This window comes from Solanum stenotomum, chromosome 7, assembly GCF_019186545.1.
Source record: "Solanum stenotomum isolate F172 chromosome 7, ASM1918654v1, whole genome shotgun sequence".
In the NCBI taxonomy this organism is placed as follows: domain Eukaryota; kingdom Viridiplantae; phylum Streptophyta; class Magnoliopsida; order Solanales; family Solanaceae; genus Solanum; species Solanum stenotomum.
The window spans coordinates 15,088,459-15,104,688 of record NC_064288.1 but is presented as its reverse complement, the minus strand read 5'-3'; the positions used below and the strand labels follow the sequence as shown (position 1 = coordinate 15,104,688).

General features: G+C 34.5%; 1 protein-coding gene across 1 annotated transcript in view; it reads right to left on the bottom strand.

Moving 5' to 3' along the window:
* The window catches only part of LOC125870580 (peptidyl-prolyl cis-trans isomerase FKBP15-1-like), a 1,082,853-nt gene that overhangs the window by 160,734 nt on the left and 905,889 nt on the right, over positions 1-16,230 (bottom strand). The window lies entirely within an intron of this gene.

The following is a 16,230-nucleotide window of genomic DNA, read 5'->3' as shown; positions in this document are numbered from 1 at the left end:
ATGGAAATAGAGATACTTTTCAACTCTATAAAGCAAGGGACAAACTACTGGAGATGAGCGAGGTGACGGAGAGGACGAGCCACTAGAGATGGGTGAGGTGCTGGTGAAGACAAGTTGCTGCAAAGAGCGAGCTTCTAGAGAAAACAAGCTGCCATAGAGGGAGAGTTGTCAGATAAGACGAGCTACCGCAGGGGGATAGCTCCTGAAGAAGATGAGTTGCCGTAGAGGGCGGGCTGACAGAGAAGATGAGCTGCTGGGGAAGACGAGTTGTCGCAGAGGTGGAAGAAAACCCTAGGTTAAAAAGAGCAGAGGGGCTTATATGTTTTATTTGTTATCTTTACTATGCCCTAAATAAAATTTATGTAGCTATTGATTTAGCGACAAAACACATCCGACAGAAGATATTAATTTAACGACAAATTTTTTTCGTAGCAATTGATCTTAAATATTTTAATGAGTGAAATATGACTAGCAACAAAATATTTGTCGCTAAATCCGTCGCTAATGGTTAATAATTTTGTTCACTCACTTTATCACTAATTTTGTAGCTAAAAAAGGGGCGCCAAAATTTAGAGCCAAAAATTTAGCGACGGCCTAAACATTTCGTCGCTAATCTGTCGTAATATTATATGGCAATTATTATTTTGCTTTTTTGGCGACAAAATTGTAAATTGGTAGCTAATCTGTTGCTACATAGCGACGAAAATATGTTTGTAGCGAAAATCCGTCGCTAAACACAGTTTTTTTTGTAGTGAGCAAACCACGGACCAGTAGAACGGACCATAGGTCCTCCTACAGTTTGTGGGTGGCGACCGTCGGTCTTACCTGCAACTTCTGAAATATCTATATTTGGGTCTGTTTTCGGATATGGGGTGTTACAGAAAGACTCTTTAAAACTGTCTATCTATGAAGCCCCTAATGTATACAAGGATGGGTGTTGGGACAAGACCCGCGATTCCTCAAGAGAACTACTAGTAACAACTTATAAAAACTGGAGTCATCTAGAAGCAAGGAGGCCTTACTCAAAAGTTGATGAACTGATCTTAATGGATTCTTATGTTGGTCGAATGACATCAGGACATTGAATGTACGAGTATGTAATATAGCTTAATAACAAATAACTGAAAGAAAAGGACTGGAATAGATAACAATGTACTCAAGCTGAATGTAAAGAAATAAATGAGTTAAATCATTTAAAGCTTTACAAAATACTCTCTCATCTCTGAACTCAATATAATAAGTGATATATAAAAATACACTTTAATTCTATTGGGAGATTCTCTAACCGACAACCATCAATATGAGCTACATGATGATACATCGTCTCACCCACGCTACCAAAACTGTCCTATACCTTGTCGAGGTATAGAACACATCAACTAAGTGGATCCACTAAGCTCTGCCCGAAGGCACTTAGGATTCATCTAAAAAGTATGATCTAGTACCCATGTTGGCATACATAGTTTATGAGGAATGTGAGTTATCTGAACTCATCCCCATATCGGTGCTCAATACTACTCCCAATAATATATACTCATGCTCAATATTTAAAAAATATAATCTTCCTCTGGTTTGAGATAATTGCTCAAACTATCATCTTAAAAGAGGTAACTGCTCTTGAAATATATTTGAACTCATAACTCATTTAAAAATCAAAGTTTCTTTTTTATCAATGTAAAAACTAATACCTTTGGGAATACTTAGTTCCCTTATACTCTTATTCAATTCATATTTGAAAACTCTTTCTCAAAAATATATCAAAATCATATTGTGATATGATCATTGATGACTCGGGAAGTCATACTGCATAAACATTGATGGCATAACTAGATATCATACTGCTTAAACATTGATGGCATAACTAGATATCATACTGCTTAAACATTGATGGCATACTTGATTGTCATACTAATCATGTTTTAGAAACTCTTTCTCAAAACTCATTTTTACTTCCGCAAAAACTCAGTTTAAAACTCAAGTGTTGACTTTAAAAAGCTTCCCAAGATTTATAACTCAATTCATAGGGTTCATGCGGAATTATGGACATGAACGACTGAACTCAGAGATCTTAATAGCAATATGGAAACTCAGTACTTAGAACTCAAGAACTCAGAACTTAACGATACTACTCATCGAAAAAATTACTCAATTCATAGGGTTCATGCTGAAAAATAGACATGAACGAATCAACTCAAGAATCTTAATGCATAACATATAGCAATTCAATAATTAGGAATATAATTTTAAAAAGAATCTGGAACTCAAGAACTCAAAATCAACTCATTTCAAGAATACTCAAATCTAGGGATAGAATCCTAGATTACTCTTTTACTGATTTGAAAGTAGATGTAGCGCGTGAGGACGAACTAGTCCAACACTATGATAGTCTTACATATCTGGAAGAACAAGGTTCTTGAAGAATTTTGATGAAGAACTTGATTAGAAGCCTTGAAACCCTAGCTTGAAGGTAAACAATTAAGAAAACATTTCTTGAGATTCTTGAATTAGTTTCTTGAAATCTCTGCGGTCAAGAATTATAATTTTCATTAGTGATTCATAATTGTATGGAGGAATTTGAGTTGGAAAGAATGAATTCTTGGAGAAGAACTTATCTTGAAGAAGAATCTTGAAAAAGATGGAAAGAATCTTGAATAGAGTCTTCTACTTTGATTTTTCCTTAGGGTTTTGCCTTAGGGTTTGAGAGAGAAGAGAATGATGAATTAAGAAATGAAAATCTGATTGTTTTGGGTCTCTAATTAGTCAAGAAATTCTTTTAGGGTTTTCTTAGAGTAAAAAGACAAAAATGACCCTTTTTAATGTTTTCCCGCCGGCTAATTCGTGACTGCACTGTATCAGGTTACTAAAATGGCCATACCTTTTTACTCAAAACTTGAATTTTTGCAAAATTAGTGGAGTTGAAAAGTAGATTCAAATACATTTAATTTGATAGATTATGGACCACATAACTCTTTGTATTCTAAGAGATATGATCGTTTAAAGTTGACCCAAGTAAAATCTTACATCAAAACTTAATCGGTAAGGAAACTTTCAACTCAACTCAACATGTATATGTCATAAACAAGTATACATTTATTTGTTTCTTAATTTTTCTCAATAAAGTATTATTTTGTTATACATACCATATTATTTTTTTTCATACCTACCATCATTTTATGAATGTTATTTCTTTTTATATAAATTCAATTGTAAATTCCTACACTTTAACATACATATTATTTTACTACATATGTATCTATCGTCATTTTGTTCCTACATGTAAATAAAATAGTAAATGCTCATATGGTTTAAACGACACACATGTATATATTTACTTTACAATGAAAATCTCTTTTACATCACATATATTGCTATATAATCTATTATTTTATCGCTTTTTACATTTTAAATTTATTTATATGTAACTAGAGTAATAAATTCACACTCTTTAAACACACATCTATATTTTTAATATATAAATTTTTCATACATTTCAAATATATTTATTTATTTACTTATTTATTTTATTATATGATAAATATATTACTATTAAATTTGTTCCATACATATTATAGATGTATATATGATATACCCTTGTGTTTTACTCTTTTCTCGAATGAATGAAATTTATTTATCACAAATTTTAAAGCAAATAAATAAGTACAGTTTTTTCTTAATTATTTTCCTAAACTGAGTTTAAGGACGATCTTCGAATAGGATTCGAGGGGTACTTAACACGCCCCGAGTAACTAAAACCCTTACCTAGAATCTCACTAGTTTCTCAAATCAAAACAGAGTTTATATTTACATTTTAAAAAAATGATGTTCCTAATCTTTGTATTAAAATTAGATGGTGGCTCTAAACAATTTTCAAAACCAGTGGCATAGTTGTTGTAAACTATTTTGACTAGTTCAAAAATAGGGTGCGACAATTATACTTGTACGTTATTTTTATGTCCTCCTCAATTTGAAATATGAATTCAGTATGGACCCACTGTAATAGATTCTGAAGAGTGTTAATACCTTCTTGTCGGGATCAGGTGAACCCTTACCTAGAATCTATTGATTTCGTAGACTAATTATTTGTTAATTAATTAATTGGTTTCATAGATTTTCTAAAACTAGGTGGCGACCCCTCAAATATTTTCTTAAAACTCTTTTAAATTTAATTTAATTAAATTATATTAATTTTGAGTTACCACGACGTTGTGCCTTATTTGAAAACATAAGGATGTAAACATTGATGATTTACTATATATATAATCAAATTACTAAGCCACATTATGAAGATTTGGGAGAGAGTGGTGGAGATGAGGGTGAGGAAAGAGGTGTCTATTTCGGAGAATCAATTTGGGTATATGTCAGGGCATACGACTAATGAAGCATCCACCTTGTGCAGAGACTAGTGGAAAAGTATAGGGAAAAGAGAGGGACTTTCATATGGTGTTCATTGACCTTGAAAACACCTATGACAAAGCTTCGAGGAATGTCCTCCAGAGGTGTTTGGAGGCAAAAGGTGCCCCGATAGTGTTTATTAGAATGATAAAGGACATGTATGATAGAAAAAACACTTAGATTAGGATGGTGAGAGGAGACTCAAAGCCCTTCCCAGTTGAAATAGGCTACATCAAGGATCAATTCTTGGTCTGTTTCTATTTTTCTTGGTGATGGATGAGTTGACACAACCTATCTAGGAGGAGGTTCTTTTGTGTATATTATTTGCAGACAACATAATATTGGTTGATGAGACACGAGGAGAGTTAATTCTAGATTGGACGTTTGAAGACAGACTTTGGAGTCCAAAGTGTTAAGTTGAGCAAGACCAAAATAGAGTATTTAGAGTGCAAATTCAGTGTTGAGTTGGATGAAGCACATGTGGAAGTGAGGCTTTTCACATTGACTATTCCTCAGAGTGAAAGTTTAAATACCTTAGGCATGCATTTCAAAGTAATGGGGATATCCACGATGATGTCGCCATCGCATTGGGGCAATATGAATGAAGTGGAGGCTTGCATCTAGAGTCTTGTGTGATAAGAAGGTACCACTTAAGCTTAAAAGGTAAGTTTTACTAAGTGGTGGTTAGATCGTCCTTGTTGTATGGGGTGGAGAGATGTCCAGTCAAGAACTCCCATGTTCAAAATATGCATGTTGCCAAGATAAGGATGTTGAGATGGATGTGTGGCATACTATAAGCAACAAGGTTAGGAATGATATTGAAAAAGGTAAGAGTGGCATAAATGACAGACATGATAAGAGAAATGAGACTGAGATAATTTAGGCATGTGCAAAGGAGGTGCATAGATGCCGAGTGAGAAGGGGCGAGAGGCTGGTTGTAGATAGTAGCTGGAGGGATAGAGGTAGGTCGAAGAAATATTGGAGAAAGTTGATTAGACAGGACATGACACAGTTTCACATTACAAATGATGTGCCTCTAGATAGGAAAGAGTGGAGGTCGCGTGCTAGGGTAGATGGCTAGTAGGGGTGAAGGGATGTCTTGTTGTGCGTAGGTTTTGGCTTATTCGTGTCGTAGTTATTGCCATATGATGTGTACATTGTATTTTGATTATCACACTATTTTGATGCTTTTATTGTTTCTTTCTTGTAGACTTTACAGTGTCTTTCTTAATATCAATTATGTTTTTTCCGTTATTTCTTCTCCTTTACTTGAGTTTGATGAACTTGAGCTTATAGTCCTTCGAAAACAATCTCTTTACATCCTCGAGCTAGTAGTAAGATTTGTGTATACTCTACCCTTCCTATACTCCACTTAATTAATATCACTTAATTTTTTTAAATAATTTTTTTTTTACTTTTTATTTTTTATAAAAATCAAAATATAGAAAGGGACAAAAAATTAAAAAGAAGATAAATTATCAAAAAAGGAAGAAAAATAAATTAAGAGAAAAAAGGGGAAATAAAAAGAAGAAAAGTAAACAAAATACAAAAGAAGGAAACAAATAACAAAAATGCTTTCAAATATATCACGACCCGAGCCAACACCCTGGACGTGGCCGGCATTCGAGAACCATTGTTGGTCCCCAAGCGAACCCTCATCCTGGCTGGCTACACGCGGAAGTCTAACTCAAGCATACAAAAGCTTAAAACTGAAATAAATTCAATAAACTCGAATACTCAACATTTTTAAAAGTCTGTACAATACTCAAAATAAAAGTAAATACATAAACTCCTCAACTCTGTCTATCTATGAAGCCTCTACTATTATAAAAGAATATCGAGACAAGACCCATGACATCTCAAAACTAATAACTGTAAGATAAAGGTGAAGTCCTCCGGAATATAAGAAGACTCACCAAAGCTGACTGGAATATCCCATGACCTCAACAAAACGCCTGTTGATGATCCTGAATACCTGTATCTCAGTACATGGAATGTACAAACATGTAATGAGAATTCTAAAGCATAAACATAAACTTGAACTGGTGGAAAAGAACCATACTTACCTCTTCTCAACTCACTCAACTCAAAGAAACATAGTTCAACTCAATGATAACATATTCAACTCAGTGAAATAAGGCTCAACTCAATAATAAGATATTCAACTCAGTGAAATAAGGCTCAACTCAATGATAATATATTCAACTCAGTGAAATAAGGCTCAACTCAATAATAAGATACTTGACTCTGGGTACTCAACTCTGGATACTCAATCCAATATAAAGTAACAATACATATGCAATATATGAAAAGTTTTTAAAACAGTAGAAAACAACTCAGTTTGTATGCAAGGATACCATATAAACTCTGCTTGTATATGAAAATACAAAGTAAACTATGTGTATATAAGAATACAAAATATCTCCATGGGAGTTTCTCTAACTGACAACCATCACTATGAGCTATGTGATGATACATCGTCTTGCCTCACGCTAGCAGTGTTGTCCTACACTTTGTCGGGATATAGAACCTACTACTAAGTGGATCCACTAGTCTATGCTAAAAGCATTAAGAAATCATCTAAAAAGTATAACCATTTCTACCCACGTTGGCTACATGGTTTATGGAGGCTGTGAGTTATCTGAACTCTCCCCCATATCGGTGCTCAATACTATTCCCAACATATAACTAGCTCATATGTTTTTTAAAAAAACTTAACCCTTTCTGTGGTTTGAGATTATTACTCAAAAATCTTTCTCTTAAAAGAGATGGTACTAAAAACTGCTCATGAAAACTCTTTTGGAAATCGGTGTTTCCTCTCATCTGAAATGTGAAAACATTTACTCTTGGGAATACTTAGTTCCTATATATAATTTTAATGAAAATGAACTCAACTCTACTCTTTCTCAAACTGAAGTGTTCAAGTCTTAAAACAAGTTTAAAACGATTGTAAAAGACTTCTCAAAATAGGGTTCATGTCGAATTATGGACGTGAGCGACTCCATTCAATATTTTTCAATAACCATACATAGGACTCAATACTCGGAACTAAACAACTCCAGAACTCAAGAACTTCCATGACACTACTCATTTCAAGATTGTTCAACTCAGAGGGTTCATACAGAATTATGGACATAAACTACTCAAGTCAAGGACTTAATGATACTCCTTACCTCAAGACTGCTCGACTCATAGGGTTCATGTAGAATTATGGGCATGAACTACTCAACTCAAGGACCTCCATGGGTAACATGTGGTAGTCCCATGATTAGGAATATAATCTCAAAAGGTTTAGGAACTCAATACTCAAGACTTAGAACTTGAAGATCCTACTCCTCTCAAAGATACTCAAATTATGGAGTTCATGCGGAATTATGGACATGAACACTCGACACAAGGGTCTCAATGAAAATATAAAACTCATGGTACAACTCTTCTCATTCTCAAACTTACGTCCTCAAAACTTAGTTCAAATTGATAGTTGATCTCAAAGGATCCACAATTTAACTCAAAGACTTCCTTGAACTCTACTCCTAACTCTTTCTTGATTTTGAATTATGGATTCAAGGGTTATGCTTTAGAATGTTGGACCTATCAATGATTTATGAGGGTTAAGATAGTTGATCACAAGAACGGGCGAAACATTTTATCTTTGTGGACCGAGGAAAAAGGGGCTCGGCGGGAAGAGGAGTGTACCATGAGAGAAGCAAGGAGGTCAACCTCTTTCAAATATACAACATGGATTCTGGCAATGTAGTTGGACTCTCATGTCGATCCGAATTAATCATCCTTTCCACAGAGGTAAATCTTTGCCTGCTAGGCAAAAGGATAGCAAGTTCCAAATTCTGTCTCGGTAGGACATGTATTTCTATTACTATGAAATTCATAAATGAAGTAGTTAATGGTAGGGTTACCATTATCCTTTTTGTAGTGACAAATCTTGTATGTGTTTTGCCACATATGAAATTGAGCACAGTTTTGCAAAGAAATAGCCCACTTGTTTCTCGAGAAGAGATGGGAAACATGCTCAATATCATTTGATTGAATAGCTGACCCAACCCGTTGTTGTTTGAAGAAACCCTCCACTTCAATTGGTATATTTCACGGAAAGCAGACATAAGATAAGAAATCCAGTGTTTCACTAAGATTTCGAATAGCGGTCCCAAATTCAAGTTGATTCTATTTCGACTCTTCCTCAAAGAAAGACAATCAAACAATTCCCAATCATGGTCCTTGCAGATCGAATCATCCATATAATATACAAAAAGAAAAGACCCATATTAAAGAACACCGACGCGATGCGGAGATGGAATTAAATTTTTGGTCGCGAAAATATTTTTGATGAAGAGGACTCTGTATCCTCTCCGCGACGCGGAGAGGGGGTGACCGACTGGATGCTGAAAATTTTAAGCGCCTCCGCGACGCAGACCTGGGCGCAATTATTTGCCCGATCTTTTCTTCCTCTCCCAAACTCGACTCAACTCGCACCCAAAGTAGTTTTATCGACCAAGATCACAAAAAATCACAAACCCAGAATGATTTCAATGAAACCCATATAAAATCTATCAAGGAACTCAACTCGTTTGTAAAACTCACACCTCAAGAACTCAAAGACCTTCAATAATGGATAAAACTCAAGAACTTCTCAAGAACTTAATAATTCAATCTCAAAAACGAATTCAAGGATATAATTAAACATGATTGGCGTGAGGGCGAACAAACCCAACACTATGAAAGCTTACATACCTGAAAGAACCATCTTCTTGAAGAAACTTGAAGGAAAATCTTGGAAGATGAATCCTAGCCTTAGCGTTTCTTGAATTTCTTGGGCGTAGAACTTTAGGAGTGAATGAGAGGGTTTGATTTATGAAAACTGATTTTTCTACACGTTTAGGGTAATTTAGATGACCTCCTAAGGGTTTTTAGGACTAAAATACCCTTAAAGAAATAAATAAAATGAGCTGGGAGTCGAAATAATTTTCCAGCAGGCAATGAGGTCCGTATTGGCTCCGTAACACGGAGCCATTGCAGAGCTGCTGCCAAGTTTGAGCGTTGTTAGTAGATCAGTCATAACTTTTTACTCAAAGCTCGGATTTTAGCAAAATTGGTGGCGTTGGAAAGAGGACTCGAAGACTTTTCATTTGATATCATATGGGCCACCTAACTCATCATATACTGAAAGTTATAGTCATTTGAAGTTGACCCAAAACTTAGAAGAACTTAGGAACGACTTGAATGAAACCTCTTTAGTTCTTTTTGGAACTCAAGGTGCTACATGTAGTGACCTTAACACTCAAGAAATTTTAAATTCCTCGGTAAAACCCTACTCACAACTAAGGATGGTTCGAGTCTTAGTTCAAAAAATTTCTGGGGTGTTACAAAATATATCTCCAATAAAGTATAAAAGAAGACAAAAGGGTAAAAATAATAAATAAGAAAAATATAAAAATGAAAAAATGAAGGGATAAAAAAAATAAATTGAAGAGCAAAAACAACAAATGAAAGAGGAAAAAAAAAAGAAAGGAGCACTCCTCCAACTTGTAAATGAAGAAGATATCTCGGATAAATAATTTGGGTTAATTGAGTATTGATGAAATTTTTGAAGAAGGAGGTAAATTAGAGTAATTAGTTTAATTTTAGGGATTAATTTGTGTATTTTGATTCTAAAGATATATTATACTAATATGGAAAACAATTGTTTCAAATATTGACAAAATAAAACGCTCACTTGCTTTCAAAAAGAGAAGAACATGTTACTAATATTTCACTTGATGATGAGAGATGAATTAAAAGGTAAGTAATAGGAATTCTAAATATTTCTCGAAAAATATATATAGAAATGTCTTTAGGCTGGTTATCAATAATATAGGAAAACATGGATATAATTGCATAGATTGAGTTTATCCAAATATTTAACTATTTATCCATAAAATCAATCCTTAAAAAATAATTTTCAACATTTATTTATTACTTAAAAAATCACTTATATCTAAAGTGGCTCATAGCTTAGAATAGAAATTAGGGTTGTCCAAAACAAATAGAAATCAATAATTTGAATTGAATTTTTTAAAATTAATTTATTAATAATGGTTTATTAATTTAATGATTTTGGTAATTTTTTTTAGAGAAAAAGGTCTGATATACCTCTCAACTTTGTCATTTAGATCTGATACACCCCTCGTTATGAAAGTGGCTCATATATACCCCTAATGTTATACAAATGACTCACATATACCCTTTCCTCCAACGGAAGTGAAAAAAATAATTTTAATTTAATTTTTTAATTATTCTTTTGAAAAAAAATAAAATCTACATGGGTATATGGATTATACCCACACATAAATTTTTTGACTTTTCTGTTTCAACGACTAATTTAAATTTATTATTTTGATGGTTAAATTTATTTATATTTCACTAATTTTCTTGTAAAATTTATCATAGATGCCCCACTTTTTTTAAAAAAAAATTACAAATACAAAAACTAAATTACAATATAGCCGCAAAAAAAGTTAGTTTTAATTTTTTTTTATATCTTTTCACTAAAGAATGATAGAAAAAAAAGAATAAGAAACTCGAATAATGATAATCAAAGAAGTCTAAAATAATTTTGTATGAAAAAAATTAAAATATATCTTGAACTTTGCTAGAAGGATCGTATATATACCCCTGCATGATTTATTTTTTTAAATTTAAAACTATTCTTTTCACTTCTGTTAGATGAAGGGTATATGTGAGTTCCTTTTGTAACGGTAAGGATAAATGTGAGTCATTTGTATAATGGTAAGGGCATATATGAGTCACTTTCATAACGAGGGGTATATCAGCTCTAAATGACAAATTTAAGGGGTATATGAGGCTCCTTCCTTTTTTTTTTATATCACATTATCAATTTTTAATAGTTTGAGATTTATTTTAATAGGTTAACTAATAAATAGATAGTAAATTGATAGATTAAATTTATACCATTTGATATATAAATTCGGGATTTTACTTTCATAGTTTCATACTTTCACTTCTGATTGTCTTTACAAAGTGTTGGAGTTAGTTTTTGAGGAAGATGCAATCTATCAACTTATGTACGTGATTCATTCTAAGTTATAATCAAATCAATAACTATTAATAACAGATAAATTTTTAAATTGATTGACAAATTAATATCTTAATAATTCTATAATGATTTAACATGTTTATAAACTGATAAATACTTCCAAATTGTAATCTTATGGAAAGTTCCGGAGGAACATATTCCCATTTGATTTTCAGCAAAACCCTTGTTTATTTTCCCTCCCAAAAACATTTCTTCATTCGGCTCATTTCATTTTTTTCTCATATACATATAGATATAGAAGAAAAGATAGGACTTTGAGTGCGAATTTGAAGTAAAGATCGAACGGAAGAAAGGGGAAAATGACATCAGTAAAGGCGAATTTGAATAATCAATTTATCACTGCCATTAATGCATACACGGAGGTGAGAGTTGTCTTTCTTTTTTTTTGGCCTTTTTGTTCTCTAATTTCTAAATGGATTATCTAGGCTATCACCTTGTGCCCCAATTTATTGGAGTTGGACCAATCGCACTTGCTTTGTGCCATCTGAAACGCAACATTTTTGTCTCTTTAATTTACTAATGTCTTATGAATGTTCATTTATATAGTCCTTCTTGGTTGATAGTGACTGGACAAGTGTAGAGGAAGATTGTAGCTTGATCAGAGTTCTGTTAAGGTGCGAACTTGTAATCATTTTTTGCATTCACCTTTTTGTTTCAATGATGAATGAGATCTTCATCTAGTTGCTCCATTATGTTCAATTTAGAGGAAGAACCAATTTGGGAAATTTGCTATTCAATCTGTATTGATCAATAGAATGAGGAAAGGCACAATGTAATATATACATGCTAATAGCGTAGTTCTAACTAACTAAAACTGCACACTAATCGATGTAACTAACTTCTGGTTATAACTAACTAATTGAAGTTAAAAGAATATTGCCAGCTCATAATTAAGTAGTAACTAACTAAACTAATTTCCAATATCCCCCTCAAGCTGGATGTACTGAAGACATTCAGAACTCCAAGCTTGGCTAAAAGAAAATCATGTTGAGATCTGCCAAGAGCTTTAGTCAAAAGATCTGCATGTTGCTCCTTGGTGTTGATGTAGTTAGTTTGAATGAGCCTGTGTTGTATCTTCTCATGAATGAAGTGGCAGTCTATTTCGATGTGCTTCGTCCTCTCACGGAAGACAGGGTTAGCAGCAATCTGAATGGCTGCTTTGCTGTCACAATGTATGATGGTTGAAGATTGCAAGTTGACACACAGTTCTTGGAACAAACTGGTGACCCAAACCACCTCTGTAGTCAATGTGGCAAGACTTTTATATTTAGCCTCAGCAGAGCTCCGAGACACAGTGTTCTGCTTCTTAGATTTCCAAGAGATGAGGGAACTACCAAACTTCAACAAATATCCAGTCACAGACCTTCTGGTACTTAGGCAAGCTGCCCAGTCAGCATCACAAAATCCAGTCAGCTTTGGATCCTTTTGTGAACTCATAAGAAGCCCTAAACCTGGACTCCCTTTAATGTATTTAATCACCCTCAAAGCAACATTCCAGTGTGAATGTTTGGGTTGTTGTATGTACTGACTCAGAGTCTGTACTGCAAAAGCAATATTCGGTCTAGTATTGGTCAAGTAAAGCAGTTTACCAACCATCCTTTGGTATCTGCTAACATCAAGAAATAGAGGATCAGTGTTACTCGTATCATATGCAACTGAAGTGAGTTTTACATTGCATTCCAAAGGAGTAGAAACAGGTTGTGCTCCTGCAAGACCAGCTTCAGAAATTAGCTCTAGTGCATATTTCCTCTGATTCATTACTATGCCACTGTTAGATCTGCAGAATTCAATTCCTAGGAAATATTTCAATTCTCCCAGGTCTTTCATTTTGAAGGGACTATGCAGCACTTGCTTTGTAGCTTGAACCAACACAGGATCACTACCTGTAATCAATAAATCATCAACATATACTAAAACTATGACCATCCCTGCATCACTCTTCTTGGTGAATAAGGAATAATCTAAATGACTTTGGACATAGCCTGAACCACATAATGCCTCAGTAAGTTTGGCATTCCATTGCCGGGAAGCTTGCTTAAGACCATATAAGGATTTGACAAGCTTGCATACATGATGTTGGTCCGCACTCTTAAAACCTTTAGGCAACTCCATATAGACTTCTTCAAATAAATCACCTTGTAGAAAAGCATTAAACACATCCACTTGGAATATAGGCCACGTCTCAATGGCTGCCAAGGCAATGATGGCTCTCACAGTAACCATCTTGACCACAAGAGCAAAGGTTTCTTGATAGTCAATACCTTCTGTTTGACTATACCCTTTGGCAACAAGTCTTGCCTTGAATCTATCAACCTGACCATCTGCTTTGTATTTGATCTTGAACACCCACTTACAACCAATAACAGACTTATTTTCAGGTAACTGCATGATCTGCCATGTACCATTATCTTCTAATGCTTTAATTTCTTGTGCCATGGCTTTCACCCACCTAGGGTCCTGCACAGCCTTCTCATAAGTTTTAGGTTCCACTTCTGAAGAAAAATGACTAAGAAAAGCCTGATATCTAGTAGAAAAATGATCATACGCAATATATTTGGACATGGAATAAGGGTGATCAGAGACACTAGTAACATAATCTTTCAACCACACTGGAGGATTGCTTGATCTTGTTGAATGTCTTATTGTTGTAGGTTCAACCAATTGAGAATCAGGGGCCACATAATTTTCAAAATCAACTTCGGCAGAATCAATATGAGCATCAGTATCAATAGGCTCCAGTATATTATCTAAAACATCAGCAACTGGCGGTTCTGGGACTGTTATGGCATCCTTAAAATCTATAGGAATAGATTGATGGTTGAACAATGGTGCATGTTTGTCTTTTGTCCTTGCAGCAAATGGATACACCTCCTCTTTAAAAGTGACATCCCTGCTTACCAACATTTTTTGGTGATCCAAACTATAAACAACATAACCTTTTTGAGTAGAAGAGTATCCCATGAATACACATGTAGCAGCTCTAGTTGAAAATTTGTCACCCTTGACAGGCTTAGTAGCATAACAAAGACAACCCACTGTTCTTAAATGATTTAGATCAGGTTGAACCCCATGAAACATTGCAAAAAGTGATTGTCCCTTTAACACACTAGTTGGCATTCTATTGATTAGATAGACTGCTGCCAGGACACACTCTCCCCAGAATCTTATTGGCAAAGATCCTTGAAACCTAATAGCCCTGGCCACTTCAAGAATATGCCTGTGCTTTCTCTCCACCACCCCATTCTGTTGTGGGGTGTGAGGACAACTACTTTCATGAATGATTCCCAAATTCTCAAATAATGATTTGCATTCATTATTAAAAAACTCAGTGCCATTATCTGATCTGAGTCTCTTAACAGATTTATTGAATTGAGTCTGAACCATAATAAAGAAGCTTTTTAAAATCTGGAAAACATCACTCTTGAATTTCATCAAAAACAACCAGGTCATTCTAGAATAGTCATCAACAATGGTTAAGAAATATCTATAACCAACATAAGTAGGACTTTTATAAGGTCCCCAAACATCCAAATGGATCAAATAAAAAACAGAACAAGTTCTTGACATGCTTGAAGGAAAATGATGTCTAGTTTGTTTGGCAAGAGGGCAAACTGGACAATTATTACAATCGTTTACATCTGCAGCATTTTTAAGCAAAGATAAGTGTTTCAGCACCTTCATAGAAGGATGACCTAGTCTACTGTGCCATTTGAAGCCTTCTGAATTCATAACCACATTGCTCACCAATACATGTTGTTCATTATGTGTGACCTTCTCTGGAAAAGGACTGGGAAGATAGTAGAGACCATTCCTCTCTTTACCAATCCCCTTCACCCTTCCATTTGAGAGGTCCTGAAAAACACAAAACTCAGGGAAGAAGTTCACATAACAGTTTAGCTGGGACACTGATAGTAAATCAAATTTAAAATCAGGAACAACTAATACATTTGTCAAAGTGTCACCAGTTGATACTTTACAATTACCAATTTGAGTGACTGGAATTGTCTGTCCATTAGGTAGATGAACCTGTCTACCTAAGGTTTTTACTGAAATAGAAGCGTCATCTAGCTTGCTAATTTTAGGGGTCATATGACAAGTTGCTCTCGAATCAATTATCCACTCTTCATTAGTATGTGGCATTGCAACACTACTCTTACTTTTGGTGTTATGTACTGATAAAACAGTAATAGAAGTACCTGCAGTGTTTGCCATAAATTCCAATGAGTCCTCCTTGTTTATCATCTGCAGGATTTTGTTGTATTGATTGGGAGTAAAAGTAGGTTGTGCTGTAAATTGGTTTGCAGCCTGCTCTAAGTTCCCAGAGTTGTTGTTTGGTCCCTACACAGATTCAAATTCATCTCTACTCTGACTGTTAACATATGCATGATTTGCTTTCCCTGTATTAGGCACATCTGGACCAGGCCCAAACTTCTTTTTGAACTTCCAATCAACTGGGTATCCAATCAGTCGAAAACATATGTCCTTTGTATGACCATGCAACTTGCAGTAATCACACACCAAATGCCAATTCTTCTTCTGTTTATAGTTGCTACCATTTCCAGTATTACCATAGTTTCCTTGCCCAGTGTACATTGCCATAGGATCATAAGAACTACAAACATTCTTTCCCTTATTAGATTGCATCACAGAATCATTCCTTTTTTCAGCATATAATGCCATTGATTCATGGACGTCTCCACCAATTCTAGTTCCAGCAGTCATACTCTGAC